At 44.6% G+C, this 11,728-nt stretch overlaps 1 protein-coding gene across 5 annotated transcripts in view; it reads left to right on the forward strand.

Annotated features, from left to right (window-relative positions):
* Window positions 1–917: 917 nt before the first annotated feature.
* plekhg2 (pleckstrin homology domain containing, family G (with RhoGef domain) member 2) overlaps window positions 918–11,728 on the forward strand; it is a 77,089-nt gene continuing 66,278 nt past the window's right edge. For all 5 annotated transcript variants that reach the window (XM_016680996.1, XM_007570688.2, XM_016680998.1 and 2 more), the window contains exon 1: window positions 918–1,226. The gene's annotated coding sequence lies outside the window, so the exon portion shown is untranslated. The remainder of the gene's footprint in view (window positions 1,227–11,728) is intronic.

Here is an 11,728-nt window from a genome sequence, read left to right on the forward strand (position 1 = left end):
ATATATATAAATAATTATATATCAACAAGATTATATATATATAATCTTGTTGATCTTCCTTTTATTTTCCATATTTTTCCATATTTATTTTATTTTTATATAAAAATGTAAATGTTTCAATTAAAAAGTTTTTTCTCTCTTATTTTATTTCATTTTACTTGTCATATTTATTTCCTATCTTGTTTTGTATATTTTTGTTAATAAAGTTTGTGGATCTTTTATTTGTTCCACTTCAATGTTTATTTTAAAAATATTTTGTCATGTAATTTTTTATGTTTTCATATTTCCTTGTCTGTTTTATTTTATTTTATTTTATTTTTTAAATAAAACAGGTTTATCTTCCACTCAGCCGCCTGGAAACTTCCTGGAATCCAAGGATTGGAGCTTCATCTGGACTTGTCAAGGCGTTGCCATGGAGATGTGCTCCATTAATTCGGTTCTGGCCCTTAGAAACCCCACTTGACCTCTGACCTCCAAGGAAGACTTAGGGACAGCAGCGTCCCACTTCCTGCTCTTTGGCTGCACACCTGGTTGTCATGGCGACCTCCATGTGACTCAGCAGCTGGAGTCTGATGCTCCCTGCAGCCGCTGAGTCAGAGGAAAAACTCTGGAAACACATCAGCTCTGACAGTCAGAGTCTGTCTGTCTGATTTTGATTCTTTCTGATCCAGTGGATTCATTTTTCTGCAGCTTCAACCTCCTGACTGGATCTGCTCCCCTACAGCATGCATGGTTCCGGTGGTTCCGGTGGATCCGGTGGATCCATGCAGTCTTTGCTCCATCAGTTTTTCTGCTCCAGTTTCTGTAAACTTGTAAAATCTGAAGATTCTTGAGGAGTTCTAGCTGGAAGTTTGTCAGAACCGTCTCTCCTTTCTCCCAGCCAGAGTTTGGACCTCCCCCCCCCCCCCAGCTCCTAACGGGTCCACCCCCTCCCCTCCCTCTGTTCGCCGCTCGCAGCTCCTCATCTCCAGCCCGCTGGTTCTGGTTCCTTTCCTCCGTTCACCGAACTTCTGCCGGTCTGTGGTTTCGTGAGCTGGACTGGTTTCGAATGGATTCTTTGTTTGCCTTTGCTGGGTAACAGCTGACCCAGTTTACTGGACGGACTGGGGCTGTGACTGGTTCGGGATCGCGTTTTTCCTGGAGCGACCTGTGGATCCGCAGGAATACCGGGAGAACCGAGCAGCAGGGCGGTCCATGTCTCCGGTCCGGTCCGGTCCGGCTCCGAGGTGAGGTCCCATCCGAACCTGGTTTTATCGCGCTGCTTTCCACACAGAGGGAACTTTCCCCACTGAGTCCTGATTATTATGTATTAAATATGACCCTGATTTAAATATGAGATAAAATAATGAAAAGTTTGTTCTGGATGATGATGATGACGAAGCATTCTGGCTTCCGGTCAGTCCTCAGGTCATCCTCCTGAAAGATGTCTTGCAGATTAAAAAGTTTGATAATTTCAGATTTGAACCATCAACAGTTCTTTACTTGTAATGTGTTTCAGCGCCTGTAGGGGGCGCGCTGAGCGCTTTCTGCTGTTTCAAAGCTGTTTAAAGTTTCAGTTCAGGTGAATCCGTGACGTTTTCCTTTTAGGGCCTCAGCTCTACCTTCATGGCTGTTTCTGTCAGGCCGGTTTCACTCCTCGTGGCTGTGTGTGTGTGTGTGTGTGTGTGTGTGTGTGTGTGTGGGGGGGTCTCATCTGACCGTCATCCTGTTTGGCCTCTCTGGCTCATCTTTCAAACATTTCTTTTAAAAACAAAAGTTCTCACACAGACGAAGAATCCAGGAATGTCAGAAAACAACATGAGACGAAGATCCACAGTCTTCCTCAGAGGAGCTGCGACTGCTTTTGGTCAAAATAATAAAAAATGCTCCAATATGCAGAAACCGACTGATGTGGGAGTTATTAAAACAAAAACACGATAGGCAGCTTCCAACACTGAGCAAACATCTGTCAGCAAACAAGGAAGTTTCAGGCCTGAAATCCTCTGAGACGCTCTTTAAGAAATAAAAACACGTCCAAAATCAGAAAATCTGATGATTTCATCTCCATGACGAAGGAAAACAAAGATTTTTATAGAACAGACTCCCAGGAGGAACGACAACATTTGTCCAACGGAGAGTTTAATGTTCACACAGATCAATGTTCATTCATACAGAGGAAACAGCAGCGCTACCGTTAGCTTAGCACAAAAACGCCTCCAACTTATCAGAAGGGAAAACAAATAAAAGAACTAAAGATTAGATCTGTCATAAAAAGAGTTTATAGATTTACTGTCTGATTACATGAAGCAGAAATTAACCAATCATAACTTAGATGAACTGAATTCAGCTAAGCTAAGATCAGATAAGCTAAAGATAAACAGAAATAACTAAGCTAACTCAAAGTCAGTGAAATTATGCTAAAATAAACTAACCTTCCCTAGAGTAAACTAAGCTAATCTAAAATAAGCTAAGCTATGCTAAAACAAACCAAGCTAAGGTCAGCTACACTTAGATAAGATGAATGAAGAAGCTAAAATACAGTAACAGACAAATTAAACCAAATATAAAGTCAGCTGAATTATGGTAAAATAAGCTAACATTATCTTAAGTAAACTAAACTATTCTAAAATAAACTAAATTATGCCAGAAATTACGCTAAGCTAACTAAGTAAGTTAAAGTAGGAAGGCAAAATAAGGTGGCTATTCTAAAGTAAACTAAGATTAACTAAAATCAGCCAAGTTTAGCTAAAATAATCTAACATTAGCTAAACTAAACACATTTAGATTGAAATAAAGTTTGCTAAGTAAAATTAAGGTAAATTAAACTACGGTCAGATAAACATAACCAAGGTAAACTAGGGAAAGCTAAGCTAAGATATGGTAAATTTAGCTTACCTAGGCTAAAATCAGCTAGGCTAAGGTAACCTAGCGGTGTCTGTTTTTTAAAGCCTTTTAGTGTTGAGGTTGTGTGGTCTGGTTCTACTGTATGAAGTATATTTTAATGGTTTAATGGAGCCTGACCAAAGAGCTGATTCTGATTCGTCACTCTGCTGTTCTGGACCTTTTCACACAAATAAACATTCAGGATTTGACTCATAATTCAACTCTGGATCCTCATCTTTACTTTTAACAAACATGTTTTTATCTGCATGTCCTTCAATAAAAGCGGTCATGTGGTTCCTTTGACGGCCGTAAGGATCTGAATTTGGTTCGTCACTTTTGAGGTTTTGTTAAATTTGAACATAATTTTTTAAAAAGCTTTTTATTGGGGTCAAAAACATCGACTTGAACCCACAACCATGGTCTTGCTGCTGCTGTCAGTGTTCAACCCAAACTGTCCTAAAGCTTCATCATCCTGTAGGGCAATATGGAGGCAACTTTGGTTGCCTGAACATATTTGGAAAGATTTCTAATTCTGTTTGTTGTTGATGTCTGTTTTAGAGCAAAGTTTGACTGTTTTCACTGTTCAGTGCTGAAAGAAACCAGAAACGTATTTAAGTCGTAGTCTTTGGGAACCAACCCTGAGATTATTCCTTAACGTTTTCTAAGAAACAGTAAGAATCGATTTAAAGTTCGTTCTGCTGTTTTCTTCACAGCGCTGCTTTTTACGTCTGAATGATTCATAGAAAATAGAGACAAGTGAGCAAGTCAGCTGAGAACTGTTCAACTGATGGTTCCTTCATGCAGTAACAAAACTCTGTGTGCCGAAGGTCAATGAACGCATCGTATCGGGATGCAAATGTGTCGGTGTGTTCAGGTTCTCCTTCCCCGTTCCGTATTTACTCAGAAGAAACATCCCACATTTTAATCATGAGGTCAGTAAACGCATCATGACGTCCCAGAATGCAGAGTGTCTGTGACCCCTGACCTCTCCTCATGCTTCCATGTGCAGAGGGACTCGGCGTTTTCATCGTCTCCTAACCAAAGGCCTGCAGCCTCAGGCAACAGAAGCTGATTTTATTCTGATTCTGCTTCCTGGGCTCCGGCCAATGAGGCGCTTGAATTGTTGTCCTTCGCTGTCTCTGCTGGACGCTTCCACCTGATCTGCGATCAAACAGAAAGTGGAATATCAAAGCATAATGATCACATCATAATTAATGAGGTGTTTGGTTCTCTTCTCCTTAAAAGGCCAAATCCTCCTTATCACCCTCCTCATCTCTGACTTCACTGGAAGCAACCAGCCGTTCCAGGAATCATGAGAGCAACTTTGACCAAAGTCATGCCGGCTCCGACGGGTGAAGGATGAGGAGCGTGAGGATAATTTTTATGATAAACAGGAAGCAGCTTCTCCTGCTGCTTGGTGAATCTGAGCAGAGATCCAGAGGTTACGCTCCAAACTCAATCACAGACATGATTTATGCTCCCACTGCAGGGTCTCCATATTTAGACGCCAATGAAACCTGGCACTTTCACTTCTGCACACAAACTTTGAACGTTGGTGTCGTCTCCATCTGTTTGGGTTCAGGTTCTGTTTTAGGTCGCTGCGCCTCCATCATACAACAAAACACAAGACAAGAATCCAGTTTAACTTATGATCATTAAATGTTTCAGTAATTTGATTAAACAAATTCAAAGCTCAAAACACAGGATGTGATTTATCATCCGATCTGACAGAAAACGGCCGATGTTTGCAGCAAATGAAAGACGTTAAATTAGCGAGATCTGGCAACCGCTGACGATCCTCTGACTCAGCAATTTGATAATAAGGTTGAGAGTGAAACAGGAAGTGACACGCTGTCACATCAAAACACATCCGCTTTTATTTACCAGTGAAAACAGCAGCGTACTTACTCATTCAGAAAAATGAAGATCCCTGGATCCCTGCTCTGCTGGTCCGTAAACGAGTTGAATTAACGTTGATTCGCTCCATCCAAAGTATCGGCAACAATTCCTTCAACCATTGTCCTGATTTATCGTCCTTCTTCTTCTGCTGCAGAATTATGGTGCATGTCATAATTCTGCATGTAAAAATTGGATAAAATGCAACATGACAGTTCAGATCAGACCAGATTTAGTGGAAGAGGCACAAATTGATTTTTTGGGTGAAAAGATCAGAATCTGTCCGTTCAGACGGATGAGATGAAATCGGATTAGCCTGTTGAGTGAACGTAGCTGGACTTTAGGTTTCATGTTCATCAGAATATCTAACATCAGTTTCATTCTCCTCTCAGTTGGATGCTTGTTATTTTGTTGCCATGTTGTCGATTTTCACAAATTCAGAACCCAAATTTCGACATTTCCAACGTTTTCTGTATTTTATTTATATTAAATTTGCGGTCTGTCAGAATCAGCAGCTCAGTGGAAACTTGCTGGACTTCTGGCCTGATGATGTGATTCACGAGTTCGAATCCCAGCGGCGCCGTTGTCCTCTGGCGTTCCGGTAAATCCTGATATCTGGAGCTGAAGCTGCTCCAGTGTTTCCGGTCCGCTCCGACCCAGACTCCAGGAGCCAAGCAGAACCAAACACACCCCAACCATCTCAACTATTTGGAAGCTCTTTTAATATTTAGCCTGTAATTATGGGATGTGGGAGGGTAGTTTCCTGGGTTACCACTGTTTGCTCTTTATAATAATTAGTCCAACAATTTAGCATCTTCTGAGGTTAGACACAGGCTCTGCTGTGACGCACAGTGTGTCAGTGTGTGTGAGTCCGGCGACAGCTGGATACCACAGCGATTCTGGCCCAGAGCCGCTCGGTAAACAACATAAATAACATACACAACATGCAGGAAAAAATACACAACATGGCGGCACAAATGCACAGAAACACGCAGTAAACATGCGCGTTCGCTCCACAGCAGCTGAGAAAAGCTGGTTTAAAATTAGACCCATGCTTGTTTTAACTCCTATATGACAGCTTGACCTGTGGAGGTCAGTAGGTCGATGGTTTGAATCCCAAATGGGTCAAAGCATCTTTAATAAAATCTAAAATGGACGTCAAGCTTGAGTCAGAAATAAATATCAGGTATGATAACGTGTCATTTTTTACAGTCAGTTCTCTGAATGACCATCTGAAGGAACAAACCGTTTCTCACTTCGTTCCTGGAATGTGACGCATAAATTCCCACGTTTTCACATGGAAACATTTGTGCAGGCTCTGGCGCAGCGGACAGCGCGTTGGCCTTCTCGCTCTGTAGGAGAGAGGCACAGGTTGTGGGTTTGAGTCCCGACAGAGTCAGTGCTTCAGGAAAAATGAAAAAAAGCTCTGGGATCAAAAGCAGGTGAAGGTAATGTGAAGTCAGCAGCTCCAGACTGACAGATTTATGTTTCAGTCCCTGCAGCGACAGAAACGTTACAACATCACTGCATGTTGCACCAGGAAGCAGAGAAACTGTGACTTCATGACCAGAATGATGGAGAAAACAGGCTTTAACCTGTCTGTCACTAGAGGACCCAAATTTGGGTCCTCTAGTGACAGAGGTGTCAAACTCCAGTCCTCAAGGGCCTCTGTCCTGCAACTTTTAGATGTGCCTCTGCTGCACCACACCTGAAAAGAATAATTAGGTCATTAGCAAGGCTCAGGAGAACCGATCTACACAGGGAGGAGGTAATTAAGCCATTTCATTCCACTGTTTTTTACCTGTGGCACATCTAAACACTGCAGGACAGCAGCCCTTGAGGACTGGAGTTTGACACCCCTGATGAAAACCTGAGACCAACAGGTTAACTTGTCAGAGTGACGCTGTGATGTGTGTGTCTCACACACATAAATGTGTCCTGCTGACACATTTATGGAGTCTCATCTTGATGTCCAACTATCCGCTGAGACGACTCCATTTCCCAGAATTCATCACAGGACAATAGAGCTAGAGCAAACAGAGCAGACTGAAGGCTGATCTATTTTTGTCTCATTGTGTTGAACCTCTCTGTGGAAATCTTCATTTTCTCAGCTGGATTTCTAGAACGTTCTGTCTGACATGTTTCAGCCTCAGTTTCCTGCCTGCCAACTGAATGAACGGTTCCGGTTCTGCTGGTACCTCGGGCAGAACCGGGTTTGTTATTGAGAAAGTGGAGAAGATGTGTATCTAGAAAAAAATCTCCTTTAGTGCATTTTATTCAGCGGAAAAATAAATGCATTCATCATGGTACTAACTAGGATTTGTAGTTCTGTTGGGTTTATAAGCTCTAACATGGTTAGCATTGTTGCTTCACAGCAAGAAGGTCTTTGGTTCAAATCCCATCCTGTGTGGAGAAAGTTAGAGATCCTCCATGATTAGCTTCTGCCAATTAGCATGTAGGTAAAATGTATAAGAGCTAGCTTAAGTACCATACTGGTGTAATGCTTTAGCATTAGCTTTAGCTAAATAGCATATTGGTGTACCGCTTTAGCATTAGCTTTAGCTAAATAGCATATTGGTGTAGCGCTTTAGGGATAGTGGAACTGTTCATGCTTAGAGCTTTATGGTTAGCCAGCTTTGTAGTTAGCGCTGCGCTCCCTTACTAACGATGAACATGAGGTTCATCTTGTCTGTTTTCATATTTCTGAGCCTCGGTAACCTTCCTGCAGTTGCAAAGGTCACAGAACAGGGTTATAAATTCAGTTTCCATCCTGCTTTGGCTCCTCAAACAGAACAAACCTGAATGTGTAAAGAACTGAAAACAAACTGAGGAGACCTCCAGGCTGAGTGCAGGGAGGTCAAAGGTCACACTTTATGGCTCCCCTCTGAGGAAAGTTTCACAACTTGCATCTGTCAGACTTTCAGCCAGAGATTTAGAGGAAAAAAGTAAAAGTACTTTGTTACTGTAACCTGAGTAACACAGGAAGTCACTCAGAGATGCTGGAGCCTCATGTTTAAAAACGAGGCTCCATTACTAATTGTTGCTCAGACAACGATTAGTAAAGAATGAGTTCAAAATTCAAATTACCATACAAATATTTCAATGATCCCAAAGGGAAATTAAATGTCGTAACTCAGAGGTCCTCAGTTCGTCGGTCTCGGCAGCAGGAAACCGGCCGTCCTCTTCTGACGCACTTATCAAAATATTCACTGGGATCCGAAACGTTTGCAACTAAAGAATAAAAAAATCAACAAAACGTCTTCAAATTATTGACCCAACAAAAATATTAATCTCAGTAATTATTGTTTCAACTAGGTGTTTGTTCAATTCTTTGCGTTTTGGTTCCATTAGAAAATAAGAAAGGGACTCAAAGACCGACTGACCATCAGAGCAGCAGTTTAAATCAGCTGATCAACCACTGCTGTGTTGGGGAGCGTTTATTAATAATCACTGATTAACAACCGCTTATTAATAATCACAAAATAAACATCCAGCCTGAGAACCTGATATCCTAATGAACTGAACGTTTTTAACGTACTGTACTTCAATGAACGGCCTATTTTAAAACTTTTTTCATATATAAGGCGCACCGCATTATAAGCCGCACAGAATAGACGCTACAGTAGAGGCTGGAGTTACATTATGCACCCACTAGATGGAGCTGCACTAAAGGGAATGTCAACCAAACAGTCCGACTCCAGTCGGTGAGGAGAGCCTTCCTGGGCCGGGCCGGACGATGGTCTCCCTTCTCCGTTCGCCCACAGCATGTTGGTGGAGAACGTGGTGCTAAACGACCTGCAGACAACCTGATTGTAGACGGTCGGTAGGTAGATAGGTCAGTCAGACTTTATTAACAAACCAGCATTCTGACAACTATCCCAGCATGCACCGCGCGCTTCTTCTTCTTCTACGGGCGAAAATGAAGTCGGCAGCTGCTTACTGTAGATGCTAGACCTGTTGTGGCTCAATATCGGTCCATATATAAGGACCGGATTATAAGGCGCACTGTCGGCTTTTGAGGAAATTGAAGGTTTTTAGGTGCACCTTATAGTGCAGGAAATACGGTAATCTCTTCGGTTTGTGGAATGCAGGTGGTTGCCACAGCAACGGGTGTGTTTAAATGACATAGAGAGTAAAAAGGTAGAGTGGTTTAGAGTTGATCACCTGTTCAGGTTATTTTACCTTTGGTTCCTCCCATCAGCCTGACATTTCCCATATTGAGGTCAAAGTTCAGATCTGCCATGCTGGTCTCAGGTTTGTAACCAGCTGCTGAAACCAGTAAGCTGCTCCCAGTGTCAGACTCTCACTGAGGAAGAAACCGCATCAGGTTTTCTATCACTTTATTATTTCTGCTGTAACTGGTGGACATTCCCATATAAAATAAGTCAGCAGAGTTTAATGTACTGTCTTTACGTCATGAGGCGGATCTGAGCCGGCTGGTGGGAGGAAACGTAGCTGTTGGCCTCAAAGGTTTGGCAGGCGGCTGTGACTCCTGACGGCTCGTTAGACTTATTATAGACAGTGATGTAAAGTTTTGTTCAAATGATCTCAGGTTTGAAGAACTGAGCCGTATCGGTATTGTTTTTAATTTCTACAGAGCATGTCGTCAGCAAAAGAATAAAATAATGTCTTTTGTACAACTAGAACTTTTTGAAAATATTTTAGACTAACCGAAAGTCATTTCGATAAGTCTGAAGGTAAAAATACGTTTTTCTTTCTGTATTTAAGTCCATTTCAATACTTACACTTTTTCACTAAACAGTCCAACCTGCACTTTTATGTTTACTAAAGTATTTTCTCATACAGCTGTCAGTACTTCTGCTATGGAGAATGTGAGGATTTGTGGCGGTTCTGCTTCTTCCTGTTCGGGTCAGAGAGCGATGGATGGGTTAGGGTTGGAGTTCGGACCCCAGAGGAACCACTGAAACGCGTCCTGCAGAACCTGGCTTCAGATTTCAGGTCCGATCCGTCACAGAAAGTTCCAGGTTCTGGGTCGCATCAGAACGCTCAGCACCAGCAGAAACCCAGTTTTGGTTCTGGACCACACACAGCGGCCCGGCCCACGTCTGTCAGGAGGAAGGGTGTCGGAGCGCCAGCCTCGTGTTTAGGCTGGAGGAGCACTTTCGCTCTCGGCCCGGTTCTGAACCCAGACCACAGAACCGGCCCGCAGCTCTAAACAAGAACAGCTTCTCCCCTCAGCTAACACAGAAATGACGGAGGCGCCTTCAGTTCTTCACCTCAACGGTTCTGAAACGGGTCAAACAGGAAGTCCTGCTGGGTTCTGGAACAAAGACATGAGCAGCATGTTTCTGTGGTTCTGGTTCTGGAGCGTGGAGACTCAATAAATTGACCATCCTTCACACTCTCACCTCAGGTCAGATGAAGTAAATGCAGAACTTCATAAAGACCCGATCAGTTGGTTCTGATTCAGAGACAGGAAGTACTTAGCCCTGAAGCTACATGTTAGCATCTCATGTTTGTTGTTTTTCAGCTCAGGAACCCGAACAGAACTATGAGACCAAACCCAGTTAGTGTTGGTTCTGGTTCTGATCAGGTTCAGATGATGGCAGGGAGTTCTGGCTGCTTGGTGGGGGGAAAGGAGGAAGTGATGCGGATCAGGGGTTCTGATTCTGGTCGTGGTCCTGGTCCCTGACCTGGTTCTGGCCCTGGTTCTGGTCCTGGTTCTGGCCCTGGCCCTGGCCCTGGTCCTTGTCCTGGTTCTGGTCCTAGTCCTGGTCCTGGTCTTGGTTCTGGTCCTGGTCCTGTCCTTGTTCTGATTCTGGTCGTGGTCGTGGTCCTGGTCCTGGTTCTGGTCCTGGTCCCTGTCCCTGTCCTGGTCCTGGTCCCTGTCCTGGTTCTGATTCTGGTCCTGGTCCTGGTCCCTGTCCTGGTTCTGATTCTGGTCCTGGTCCTGGTTCTGATTCTGGTCCTGGTCCTGGTCCTGTCCCTGTCCCTGTCCCTGTCCTGGTCCTGGTCCCTGTCCTGGTTCTGATTCTGGTCCTGGTCCTGGTCCTGGTTCTGATTCTGGTCGTGGTCCTGGTCCTGGTCCCTGTCCCTGTCCCTGTCCTGGTCCTGGTCCTGGTCCCTGTCCTGGTTCTGATTCTGGTCCTGGTCCCTGTCCTGGTTCTGATTCTGGTCCTGGTCCTGGTCTTTGATCCAGTGCTAATGTTAGCGGGGCTTAGCCGCGGCGCTGCAGACCCAACAGTCCACAGAGAGACCTGGGACACCAACAACCAGAGTGAAACTGGATCTGGATGTTCGGGTTCAGACAGACCAGGCTGTGGGAACTTCACTGAACTCTTTCATGAAGTCTGGTTCTGGTCCGAACCCTGAAACCGGGCCTGGACTTTGAATGCCAAATGCTTTAAATTCTTCCCGTCCCTTCTGCTCCTTGGCCTGGTCCTGGTCCTTGGCCTGGTCCTTGGCCCGGTCCTGGTCCTGGTCCTGGTCCTGGTTCTGGTCCTTGGCCTTTCCTGAGTGGCCTCACCTCCTTTATCAGACCGAAGTTCAATCTGCTTCAAAAGATACAGAAGATTCAAAGCTGGATCTGATTTTTATGAACATGTTCCGTGGAGCGAACTGTCTGCCGGGTCCGGATCAACCAAGAGGACGGACTGAACCGAACCTTCGTGTTGGTTTCAGTCTTTTCTGTTTTTCTGAGGGTCAGAAATCTGCTGCAGGAGTGTTCCCAGGATTACGAAGGGATTTCAACCAGCAACCTGCCAAGCAGCAAAAGGGTCTGGGCCCAGACCGCCCGGACCGCCCAGACTGCCCGGACCGCCCAGACCGCCCAGACTGCCCGGACCGCCCGGACATCCCGGACCGAACAGACATCTCGGACCGCCCAGACATCCCGGACCGCCCAGACTGCCCGGACCGCCCAGACATCCCGGACCGAACAGACATCTCGGACCGCCCAGACATCCCGGACCGCCCAGACTGCCCGGACCGCCCAGACATCCCGGACCGA

Source organism: Poecilia formosa, unplaced genomic scaffold (genome assembly GCF_000485575.1).
Source record: "Poecilia formosa unplaced genomic scaffold, Poecilia_formosa-5.1.2 Scaffold265, whole genome shotgun sequence".
Lineage (NCBI taxonomy): Eukaryota > Metazoa > Chordata > Actinopteri > Cyprinodontiformes > Poeciliidae > Poecilia > Poecilia formosa.